Below are 12,689 nucleotides of genomic sequence, written 5' to 3'. Positions count from 1 at the left end.
GTTTGACCGCCATGCCGGCGTGCGACCCAGACGGGACGGGATGGCACAGTCATAATTTCGGTTTCTCTATTTTTCCCTGGCAAGCTGGCACGCTAAGCCATTATGCATTGAATTGCGATGACCGTCGTGCTACCTTCTGCCTATAAGTACTGTTTCCCGGCCTTCTCCGGTGCCACCATGACCCAACTCGCCATATCCTCATAAGCCCCCATCAGCCCGACATCGCTCGCCACGTCCGCCATGCCCCCGCCCGTCCGCGGTAGGCGACGCCGGAGGCGGTCACCGCCGGAACTAGTGTTTGGGTTTTCACCGGAAGCCAGACGGAGGGAGGAGGCATTCTATCTGTCTTTAGATGATAATGCAGAGATCGAGGAGTTGTTGGAGCGTGACCGCATGGCGGAGGAGCAAGAGTTGTTGGAGCGCGACGGCCTGGCGGAGGAGGAGCATATCGCTGATTTGCGCCACTAGCGGGACATGGAGCAGCAGCGCACCGACGCTCTGAATCGCGAGCAGAGTGCCCCCAACTGGGCCGACTACGTGGAGGCCGGCGCCCGGCAAATAGCCCTGGAGGCTGTCGGGCACGCACGCGTTTGCGATGCCGATTTTTACTACCAGCTCGTCAAGTGGGTTTCCCGCTTGGAAGGTGAAGCTTCGGTGGACCACGCCGGCATGGAAAGGGCCAACGCGCCCTATCACACCTCCTGCAAGTCCGAGGCGAGGCGCACAACGCTGGTGCCGGCGTTTAGCGTGTACCATAGATGGCGGCCGACATTGTCTAGTTAGCTAAGAGTAAGTTAGTACTTGTACGCTACTAGAGTATTAGTGGGAGTAGATAGTTAACTTGGCTATGATGGTTGTCAACGTGGAAGTTTAGTACTCTATATGTGGATCAGACCTGTTACATTGCTCTAAATGTTGAACTTTCCGTTTGAACGTATGGAATGGGCTGTTATTTTTTTAAATGGGTTGTATTTGTCCTCCACGGGTTTAGAGGCTGACTTGTGGGCCTAGCAAGTTGATGCATACACAATCAGGAGATGATTGTACGTGGATAGGATGACAGCAGGGACCCGCCAAGGTCATGGGAGTACGCAAGCAAGTGCCTCCTTATTTCAAGCCAATAACAAAATGGCTCCTCCTAGTGGATTTCTGACATCTGGGTCCCATGCCATTGTCAATGTAGTCAATAAACGAGAGAATTGCACAACGAGCGGCTGACACCAGGGACCCAGCAGCTGGCCCAGTTATTTTTGTTTTGGGTTAATTTGATAAATGCCACTCCAAACCTGGTGTATCCGAGAAATGCCACTATAATATCCAAACTTTGAAAAATGCCATTTCATGCCATTTCTAGTGGCATTTTTCGAAGTCTGGAGTGGCGTTTTTCAAAGTTTTCAAGCTACAGTGGCGTTTTTCAAAGTTTGCAAAAATTGCAGTGTCATTTTTCAACATTTGGAAATTGCAGTGGCATTTTTATGAATTGCCATAATTGAAGTGGCATTTATCTAATTTGTTTTTGAGACAGAAGCAGGGTGTCAACTGGGCTGTGCGGGACACTCTGGCATGTCTAGACAACCTTTTCTTTTATGTTTACCATAGACCAGCCCAGTAGTTTTTTTTCTTTCTGAAAATTGCTAGCCCAGTTTTTTTGTGATTTGTCAAGTAAGTCACTTTATCAGGCCTGTTGGGCTGCAAATCTTCCAAGACGAAGAGAGCTTCAATCGGCTGGCCGAGAGAATGGCCTATCAGTAATGAGAAATGGGCTGTACATTTTTAAAACACATCAAACCGGCAATTAGTTTCAAATATCTTTTTTTCATTTCGATATTTTAAATTGCATTGTTTTTTATGCGTGGACAATTTATTGGATTTTATATTGATATACATTTATTTTTAAAATTAGTCTGAACGTGACTCGAAATTTCGGGATTAAAAATAGTTCACACCGCACCAACATATGCAAAATTTCGTATAATTTTTTAACCGTGGCCACAATATGGGCCGTAATGCTAACAAAAAGAATATGGGCTCCAAAAAAACCCGTAAGAATTAGCAAATGGGCTGTAAATTATTTGAAATAATGGCAGATGGGCTGTATGCTATTTTCCACAGATTTGAGGCTTTCCACAGATGGCCTGTGTACTGTTGGATGTCCATCCAACGGTTGTCGTGCTTCTTCAATCTCTGCTCTTCCTGCTCCAGCTGCTCAAACAAGCGCCGGTGGGACTGCCTGCTCCCTCCTCCCCACGGCCGGCTATGCACCGCCCCACCGTACTCCCATCGCCGGCCTAGCCATCCCTCTACTCACTCACACCAGCTGTTATTCTCCGGTGATGGCAGATGAACCAGTAAACCCTCGTATAGTCGTACTCCCCTCCGTGTGGGAAACAAAAACAACTGTTGAGTCTTCCCTGCCTCCGTGTCATTCCCTTCCTAGGCCTCGCCGTCGTCCACCGCCCTGGTGCTCTCGGCGTGCGTGGTTAACGTGATCAATGACCGACATGCATCTGAAGTGGACTGTACGTGGAGAGGCTGACAGCTGGGTCCACGGCAGCTGCAAGGAAGTGCCTCCTTATTACGCGGAAAATAATTATTCCTCCACCTGACAGCAGCGACCCACCAGACGCCCACCAATATTTTGCGAAAAAACGTTTGCCCCTGACTGCTGGGACCCACCCGACGGGCCACCGTATTTCGTGAAAAAAAACGTTCCCCCTGCTGTCAGCTCGGATCCACCAGAAGTGCCTCCTTATTACGCACAAAAAAATGAATACCCCCCGCTAGCTGGGACCCACCTTCGTGGGAGGCTGACTTATGGGCCTACTAAGTTGACGGGAACGGAGGGCTTTGTCAACTTAGTCAATATAAACGATTCTAGCTCCAGTGACCGTAAGATGTCCATCCAACGATCATAGTACTTCTTCAACCTCTGGTCTTCTTGCTCCATCCGCCCAAAGCAGCACCGGTCATGCCGCATGCTCCTGCCTCCCGTGGCCGGATGTGCTGCCGCGGAGGCCTCACCACCCCCTACTATTCCCACCGCTGGCCAGGCCCTGCGGCGACGGCAGCCTCACACTGCATCCAAACCAGTGAACCCTCGTACTCCTCTCCACGCGGGCTTCCACTGCTGCGTCTTCCCCGGCTCCACGTCATCCCCTTCCTAGGCCTCACCGTCGTCCACCGCCCTGGTGCTCTCGGCGCGGCATCGTCAACGTGGTCAAGGAACGACTTCCATCGGACGTGGACTGTATGTGGAGAGGCTGATAGCTGGGTCCACGGCCGCAGCAAGGAAGTGCCTCCTTATTATGCGGAAAATAATGATCCCTCCATCTAACAGCTGGGACCCACCGGACGGGCCACTGTATTTCGCGAAAAAAATGTTTCTCCTGACTGCTGGGACCCACCAGCTACATCTTCGCACGCAAGGAAGTGCGTCGGGGCAAAAAAATGATTCGCCCCCCTGACTGCTGGGACCCACCAGCTACATCTTCGCACGCAAGGAAGTGCGTCCGGGCAAAAAAATGATTCGCCCCCGTGACTGCTGGGACCCATCTTCGCAAAGTGCATGACAGTCAGGACCCACCTGGTCGAAGCGTACGTAGCGTTGTCATTCTGGTCATGAACGTGTACGTACATATATACTGGTGGATGTAGAGGCGCGCACGTGTCGTAGTAGAGGCACACACGTAGCATGTACACATACGTACAGCGGCCAGGGTGCAAGAAAGAAAATACGGCCACGTATCTGTACATACGGGCGGGATCTCGAACGCCTACTCGCACATATGTACGGTGAGGGCAGGTGTACATGGCTGGGTCGGAACGGAGAAACAGCGTCGTCATCGTGTTCATGGGGAGGCAACAGAATGTGTCGTGTTCATGGGGAGGCAACAGAATGCGTCGTGTTCATCGGGAGGCAACGAAACGCGTGGGAGCCAACCGGCTGGGTTGGAACGGAATGCGTGGTCGTGTTCATCGGGAGGGCTTGGACGGAACAAGCGATGGAAACGAGGCCTGACGTACCGCAGAACGAAGGAAACAGACCTCCTACGATCGAAACGGGGGTCCAGTGGATCAGGAGGGGTGTGGCGTACCGCAAAACGGAGGAAACGGACCTCCTACGGTCGAAACGGGGGTCCTGTTGATCGGGAGGGGTGTGGCGTACCGCAAAACGGATGAAACGGGGGTCCTGTTCATCGGGAGGGGTGTGGCGTACCGCAAAACGGGACTCCACGGGATACTGTTCATCTCCACCGTCGACCTCCTCCAGCCTCCACGGGCTACCGTCGACCTCCTCCAGCCTCCGCCGCATCACAGCCGGCCATGGGAGGCAGGAGCACGAGGCAAGAGCGGCGCTCGTTTGGGCGGCTGGAGCAAGAACACAAGAGGTTGAAGAAGCACTATGGCCATTGGATTGACATCGTACGGTCACTAGAGCTAGAATCATGCATATTGACTAATTTGACAAAGCCCTACGTCCCCGTCAACTTAGAAGGCCCACAAGTCAGCCTGCCACTATACTGGGTCCCAGCTAGCAGGGGGTATTCATTTTTTGTGCGTAATAAGGAGGCACTTCCTTGCATGCGAAGATGTAGCTGGTGGGTCCCAGCAGTCAGGGGGGAAACATTTTTTTACGAAATACGGTGGCCCGTCCGGTGGGTCCTTGCTATCGGGTGGAGGAATAATTATTTTGAGCGTAATAAGGAGGCACTTCCTTGCGGCCGTCGTGGACCCAGCTGTCAGCCTCTCCACGTATAGTACTCTTCTGATGGAAGTCGTTCCTTGACCATGTTGACCATGCCGCACCGAGAGCACTAGGGCGGTGGACGACGGCGATGCCTAGGAAGGGGACAATGCGGAGCCGGGGAAGACACGACAGTGGAACCCCACGCGGAGAGGAGTACGAGGGTTCACTGGTTCGGCTCCGATGTGAGGCCGCCGTCGCCGCAGAATAACAGGGGGTGTGGGTGAGTGGAGGGATGGCCTGGCAAGCGGTGGGAGTAGTAGGGGGCGGTGAGGCCTCCATGCCAGCACAACCGGCCATGCAAGGCAGGAGCAGGCGACACGACCGACGCTGCTTTGGGCGGCTGGAGCAAGAAGACCAGAGGTTGAAGAAGCACTACGGCCGTTGGATGGACAGCATACGGTCACTGCGGCTAGAATCGTTTATATTTAGTAAGTTGACAAAGCCCTTGGTACGCGTGAACTTAGTAGGTCCACAGGTCAGCCTCTGAAACGGTGCGCCCAAGATTTCAGGGGGAGGAATCACTTTTTGGGCGGTCGAAGCTAGAATATCCAAGATTGGAGAAGAAGCACGACATATGTTGGATAGACATCCAACGGACACTGCTGCTAGAACTGTGTGTTGACTATAAGTTGACAAAGCCATGCATACGCGTCAACTTCTTTTTTTAGGGGATGCGTCAACTTAGTAGGCCCACAAGTGTGTGGCAGAGAACTTATAGCCCATTTGCGATTTGTAAGAATGTACAACCCATTTTTGAATTCTAATGGAATTTACTACAGCCCATTTACAGTTTATTAAAAGTACAACCCATTTTCTAGCTAGGACAACAATTAATAATTTCAACCAACCATTCAAGATTTATTCAAAACAAAACCAACCATTCAAGACAGAATTCAATAAAATTTCCCACATTTTGATGGGATCCGAAATATTTTTATCCCGAAATTTCTAGTCAGAGTAAATATAAATTTGTATTACGTAAAAATCCAATGAAACATTGCGTGCACAATAATTAAAATTAAGATTTTCAAAATCCATAAATAATATTTTATAATCTAATTTCGTGTTTGGTGCATTTTTTATAGTTACTGCCCAGTTTTTATAATTACATCCCATTTATTATTTTTAAAGCCCATTTTCCTTTTAAGCCTAATGCATCCCTCCTAGGAAAGATTTGCAGCCCAGCGGGGCTGAGAATAACAAGTTGACCTTGCCTGGGTATTCCTTAAAAAAAGTATAGCTAGGCTAGCAATTTTCATCTTGAAAAAAATTAATATCTGGGCTGGATATCTGTCCTGGGCTAGACGGGCCATAGCACGCCCAGTTAATACCCTGCTCTCCTCTGAACAACAACGAAAACATCGCCAAGAAAAACTCGGAAGTGCTCACGCATCAAAATCACAAATACTGCTTGAGCTGCTTGGTCCCAGCTGTCGGCCGCACCTTGTGCAATTCTCTCATTTATATTGACTACATAGGTTGACAATGGTGTGGGACCGTGATGTCAGGAAACTAGGAGGAAGCAAAAAAATAGTTGTACCTAATAAGGACGCACTTGCGTACGTACGGTTGTGGCCCTAGTGAGTCCCTACTGTCATCCAGTCAAAATAAAGTCATCTCCTGAATCCTCATGTTCATTGACCATGTTAACAATGCTCAGCGCCAAGGCGAGCGCAACGACTTGAAGGACAACGAAGAGGGCCTCGCGGGCCCTATGGATGGTCTAATACAGCGCCCGCTGCTCATTCAAGAAGCCGGGATCATCGAACACCTATGAGAACCTCCGAGAGACTGAGAGGGCATGAAATGGTAAGGCCGCGCTTGGGAGCTCTGGTTTATTTAACATCTTTATTAAGATACAAGTGTAATTTACTCATCATCGGAAACAACGCGTAAAATACAAGCGTAATGAAACCAAGGGCCCAAGGTCTGTAAGTAAAACCAGCGGGTTACGCGTGTAATTTGAGAGACGAGTGTATATTTTATTAGTCGAAATCGACCAACCAAGCGCTTCGCCCGAGACCATCTACTTTTATTTACAAGCGTCAGTTTTACAAGCTGTTTTGGTTGGAAAACGACGATCCAATCACAGCCTAAGATGATGTGTTGGTCGGAAGATCATATAGTTTCACATCTAACCTACCCGACTTGTCGTATAGGCTATGAATGAAACATAAGACGATGAACTTCTTAAGCACGGAAACAACAGAAGAGGATGATCTTCCTAACAAGCAAATCACTGGCATTAGATCGACATGCAAAACAATACGAAGCATTATTCTCAAGAGGCACGGTGAACAGCTCGTGATGCTGCATGCCACAACATTCCAAGCTCAACTTTGCAATCAAACACAAGGCCTGGCATTACAAAGACAATATTCAGAACAAACTCTTAAAATATCTTACATAAGTCAACATTCATGTGACTATGCATCTCAGCAGAGTAAATATTTACTTCTAAACTGAAGACAGGAATAGGAAAAAATGATCGACGTTGCTCACAGCAAAGGGCGTCCCACTCAAAAATATCAAATGCATGTCTTCTGGCTAACATCAATGAGCAAAAGTTGACAAGGTTTTCCAATTCCAATATATTAAACTAATGTCAACTTTGACAAGCTTTTCCCATTCAAAATATGTAATGCCTATGATTGTGGAACGGGAAGGGTTTGTCATCAGTTCGTCATCTGATAGTCTGGTGGCTCAAGGTGATGACGAATGATTAAAGAACCATTCGATGTATTGTGCATGATGAAGTATTATGGACGACACGAACCATCTCACCATTTTTTGCAGTTCCACTAAAATCAAGCTGAGCATCCCTGTGGATTTCGTATTTATATCCTGCGAGAAAACGAATACACATCAGTGCACACATGAATATTGGCCCCAGTGTCAACCCACCACTTGGTGGACTAACAAACTGAAAGTACGGTAAACAGATTACCATACCCAAATACCCCATCATTGTTTCTTAGAGTGACATTGACAGACTTGGAGTCCTATCCTGGCTTCTTGGTACTTGCTTGTGCACTTGTTTGCCCAGTATTCCTCTGAACCACAAGTAAAGCAGCCATCTCTCTTTTTGTCTTTCTTCTTACCCTTCTTAATGGCCGACGCTGGCAACACCATTCAAACGTATAGTCCGGTGGCTCAAGGTGATGACGAATGATTAGAGAACCATTCGATGTATTGTCCATGATGAAGTATTATGGAGGACACAAACCATCCGGACATTTTATGAAGTTCCATTAAAATCAAGCTGAGCATCCTCGTGGATATCGTATTTATATGCTGCAAGAAAACAAAGACACAGTAGCACACACATGAATATTGGCCCTAGTGTCAACCCCCCAATCGGTGGACTAACAAACTGAAAGTACGGTAAACAGATTACCATACCCAAATGCCCCATCACTGTTGCGTAGAATGACATTGACAGATTTGGAGTCCTGTCCTGGCTTCTTCCTGTACTTGTTTGGGCCCTATTTGCCTAGTGCACTCCACGTGTTGTAGAGTTTCCTATGCTCTCTACAGACTAGTCATGTCACCAGCGTCTACTAATACTCTGTAAACTTTCTCGATCATTCCTTGTGTAATGTAGCACAAACAGCGATTACTTCTTTCTGCAAAGTGGTAAGACCAACTGGACCCACTAATGCAGCAGTGTGCCTTAGACTCATTGTCTCCTTTTGTGCAGTTCAACTAAAATCAAAGTCGGAATAAAACCGAGCTTTAATTTTGATATCCCTATAAGCAACAATAGGTATAAGGGAAACAATTGCTAAGAAATAACGGTTGATGACTTGTACTCCCAGAAGAAAAACATCAACTGATCTACCTTATCTTAATGGGAAACAAAGCAGGAGAGTAGCAATTCTCAATCAGTGTGATTCATTCATATTAACTGAGACATTATCTTAACAATGCCTTGTTTCAACATGTATAAAGAACGACACACCACAAAAGTATCATTCCTAAAACAATGCGACTGACTCATTTTAACAGAGACATTATCTTAACAATACCTTGGTTAAACATGTAGAAAGAACTCTAAAGCAGGATAGTACCATTTGTGAAACACTGTAACTGATATATAATAACAGAGACATTATCTGAACAATACATTTCTTAAACATGTACTCCGGCCGATCCCTAACAGAAATGGTACTCTGGCCGATCCCTAAAACCATGTGCTTCCATCTACTTATAAAGGGGGCGTTGCAGAGTTTGTTGTAACAAAGCAACAAGCATCATGTCTAGGTTGGTACCATTTTTGTTCACTACTTAATGGGAAAAGAGAGCAATAAAATAGCTTCAATTCAACATTTATTTAAAACAGTACCAATACAAGTAGCACAACATCTCAAAACACACTACACGATCATGTGGATGGGACATGGGACATGCCAACACCATGTGCGTCCACACGTATAAATGGGTGATGTAGAGTATGTAGCCAAGCAGCATATCTGCGTTGATCCCATATTTGTTCTCTTTGAAACTTTTCCCTATGTGAGGGCAGCAAATCTAGTCCTTCACAAACTACCCGACCCCCAGTTTCTTTCCCTTCTCAACAAAGAGTTCGGTTCCTTATAGATGTGTGTACTGGGTTACCCCCTTTTTCCCTTTTCGACCAACAAAGCGGCTGGATAGCTAGTCTATACTACTTTCCCTCCCTCCTTTCCTCATTGAACCACGTCCTAGATACATGCTCCACCCCACCGCACCCTTCTTTACTCTTTGAACCAAGACCTAGATTCGACTACAGAATCGAAAAAGATCTGCATGCAGCTAGCCAAAGTCGGTTTCAAAGAAACATATACCTTAGAGTCGTCGGGATGTGGCAAGGCGTGCGGTGGGAGGTCGGATATGCCCACACTACGTACGGCAGTGATGAAGAAGGGGTCGATGGCCCTCCCACAAAGGCGCTAGGTGAAAGAGAAAAGCGCAGCCGGCAGTGGATTACCTCCCTCGCCGAAGGCGATAGAGTGAACGCTGCACCTCCTTCCCTTCCCGATGTGACGGGATTCGGACGCCTACTTAGTCAGCTGTGCGGGGGTGAGAGAGACAGAGGCCACAAAGCAGTCTTGTTTGGATCTGGTGAAGAGGGTGAGAGACTGTGAATATAGCAAACCCTAGTGATACGTCTCCAACGTATCTATAATTTTTGATTGCTCCATGCTATATTATCTACTGTTTTGGACATTATTGGGCTTTATTATCCACATTTATATTATTTTTGGGACTAACCTATTAACCGGAGGCCCAACCCAAAATTAATGTTTTTTTGCCTGTTTTCGGGTTTCGAAGAAAAGGAATATCAAACGAAGTCCAAACGGAATGAAACCTTCGGGAACGTGATTTTCTCAACGAATAAGACCAGAGAGACTTGGACCCTACGTCAAGAAAAGAAACAGGAGGCCACGAGGTAGGGGGCGTGCCCAACCCCAGCAGGCGCGCCCTCCACCCTTGTGGGCCCCCTGTTGCCCACCGACGTACTCCTTCGTGCTATATATACATCCACGTACCCCAAACGATCGGAGACAGAGCCAAAACACTAATTCCACCACCGTAACTTTCTGTATCCACGAGATCCCATCTTGGGGCCTGTTCCGGAGCTCCGCCGGAGGGGGCATCGATCACAGAGGGCTTCTACATCAACACCATAGCCCCTTCGATGAAGTGTGAGTAGTTTACCTCAGACCTACGGATCCATAGTTAGTAGCGAGATCGCTTCTTCTCTCTTTTTGGATCTCAATACAACGTTCTCCCCCTCTCTTGTGGAGAACTATTCGATGTAATCTTCTTTTTGCGTTGTGTTTGTTGAGACCGATGAATTGTGGATTTATGATCAAGGCTATCTATGAATAATATTTGAATCTTCTCTGAATTCTTTTATGTATGATTGGTTATCTTTGCAAAATGGGCCGTATGGTGTAATGAATGCCGTTGCGGCTTGGTCTGGCTCCACCATTTTAATTTGATGGTAGCCGGAGTATGCATCGAGGAAACACAATGAATCATGTCCTGCGGTAGCATTGATGATTTAATCGATGCGGGGGAGGGGAAAGGGATCCTTTGGAAGGCCTTGTTAAGGTCCTTAAAATCGACGCACAACCACCAGGATTTGTCCTTCTTTGGTACCATCACCAGGTTTGCTAGCCAGTCCGGATGTTTTATGTCTCTGATGAATCCAGCCTCCTATAGCTTGGCTAGATCCTCTCCCATGGCTTGTCTCTTAGGCTCGGAGAAATGTCGAAGAGCCTGCTTGACTGGCTTGAATCCTTTTAGGATAGTTAGCTTGTGCTCACCCAGCCTGCGTTGGATTCCTGGCATGTCTGAGGGGTGCCAGGCAAAAATGTCCCAGTTCTCACGTAGGAACTCTCGCAGTGCGGCGTCGACATCAGGGTTTAATTGTGCCCTGATGGAAGCTGTTTTTGTAGGGTCCGTTGGATGGACTTGGAATTTGACTATTTCGTCCGCCGGTTTAAAGGAGGTGGACTTGGATCTTTTATCGAGTATCACATTGTTCCTATTCACCATGGAGCGCAGTGCGGTTAGTTCCTCGGCCGCTAGGGCTTCGAATAGTGCCTCAAGGGCCAGTGCGGCTGTCTTATTTTCGACGCGGAGTGCTATGTCCGGATCACTAGCAAGAGTGATGATTCCATTGGGCCCGGGCATTTTGAGCTTCATGTACCCGTAATGGGGTATGGCTTGGAAGGTTGTAAACGCCTCCCACCCTAGTAGAGCATGGTATCCGTTGCTGAACGGGGCCACTTGGAATGTAATTTCTTCGGACCTGTAATTATCCGGCGTGCCAAATACCACATCTAGTGTGATTTTCCCGGCACAGCGTGCTTCCCGACTGGGGATGATTCCTCGAAAGGTTGTGCTACTGTGCTCAATGCAGCTCTGGTTTATTTCCATATTTTGAAGAGTTTCCTCGTAGATGAGGTTTAATCCGCTGCCGCCGTCCATGAGTACCTTGGTGAGTCGAAAGCCGTCCATAATTGGACCGAGGACCAGTGCGGCTGGTGCTCGGGCTGTTCGGAATTTGGGTTCGTCACTGGCATTGAAGGTAATAGCCGTGTCACTCCAAGGATTTATTTTTGCTATGTGGCAGATTTCGGCCATGCTGCGGAGTGCTTGTTTGCATCTATTATTTGATGCGAAGGTCTCAAAGACCGTTAACACCGTATTGTTGTCCGCGGGATGGTGCTCTGTGGTTTTTGGGAGGAGTAGATCCTCACCACTTTTGGCCACCTGCCGGAGTATCCAACATGCTCTAAGGTTGTGCGTTGGTATTGCATCCGTTGTACTATGAATTTTGCAGGGTCCGTTGAGCCATCCCTCCAGTACGGTTCCTTGCCCCGTTGAGGGCTTTTGCTTTTTGGTAGTTAACCCAGGTGTATTGTGATAATGCACCCTTTTATTTTAGATTGGGTTTGTATTCAGGGACGGATTATCCCAAAATTTTATTTCGGTTTTCCAAGCGCTTTCCATCGCACAGTACTTTCGTACTATGGACACCAAGTCGGCAAAGCGTGTAATTTCGCGGTGACTTATGGCATTGAGGATTCCCTTGTCCATGCAATTATTGCAAAAGAATGAAATTGCGTCTTCCTCGCGGCGGTCCTTTATCCTGTTCATGACTAGGAGGAATCTGGCCCAGTAATGGTGTACTCTTTCTTCGGACTCTTTCCTAATTTGGGATAGATCACGTATGTTTGGGTGGGTGGGTGGAATTGAATCCGAATCCTCACCCGATCTGAGACTCAGGGGCCAAGGAGTTTTCGAACTCGAAAGTTTGGGTTCTTGGATGTTTTTTGATAAATCTAGCCCGCTGCCTGATTCTAGGTTCAGGCCTTGAGTGACGTCCTCCCCTCCGCAGGTATCCGGCTTGGAGGGATCGGGAATCCGGACATAGCTAGTCCTTAAG

The sequence above is a fragment of the Triticum urartu genome, chromosome 5A (assembly GCF_056163025.1).
Source record: "Triticum urartu cultivar PI428250 chromosome 5A, HENAU_Tu73, whole genome shotgun sequence".
Lineage (NCBI taxonomy): Eukaryota > Viridiplantae > Streptophyta > Magnoliopsida > Poales > Poaceae > Triticum > Triticum urartu.
The sequence above is the reverse complement of the archived record's forward strand: the minus strand, read 5'-3'. Positions refer to the sequence as shown.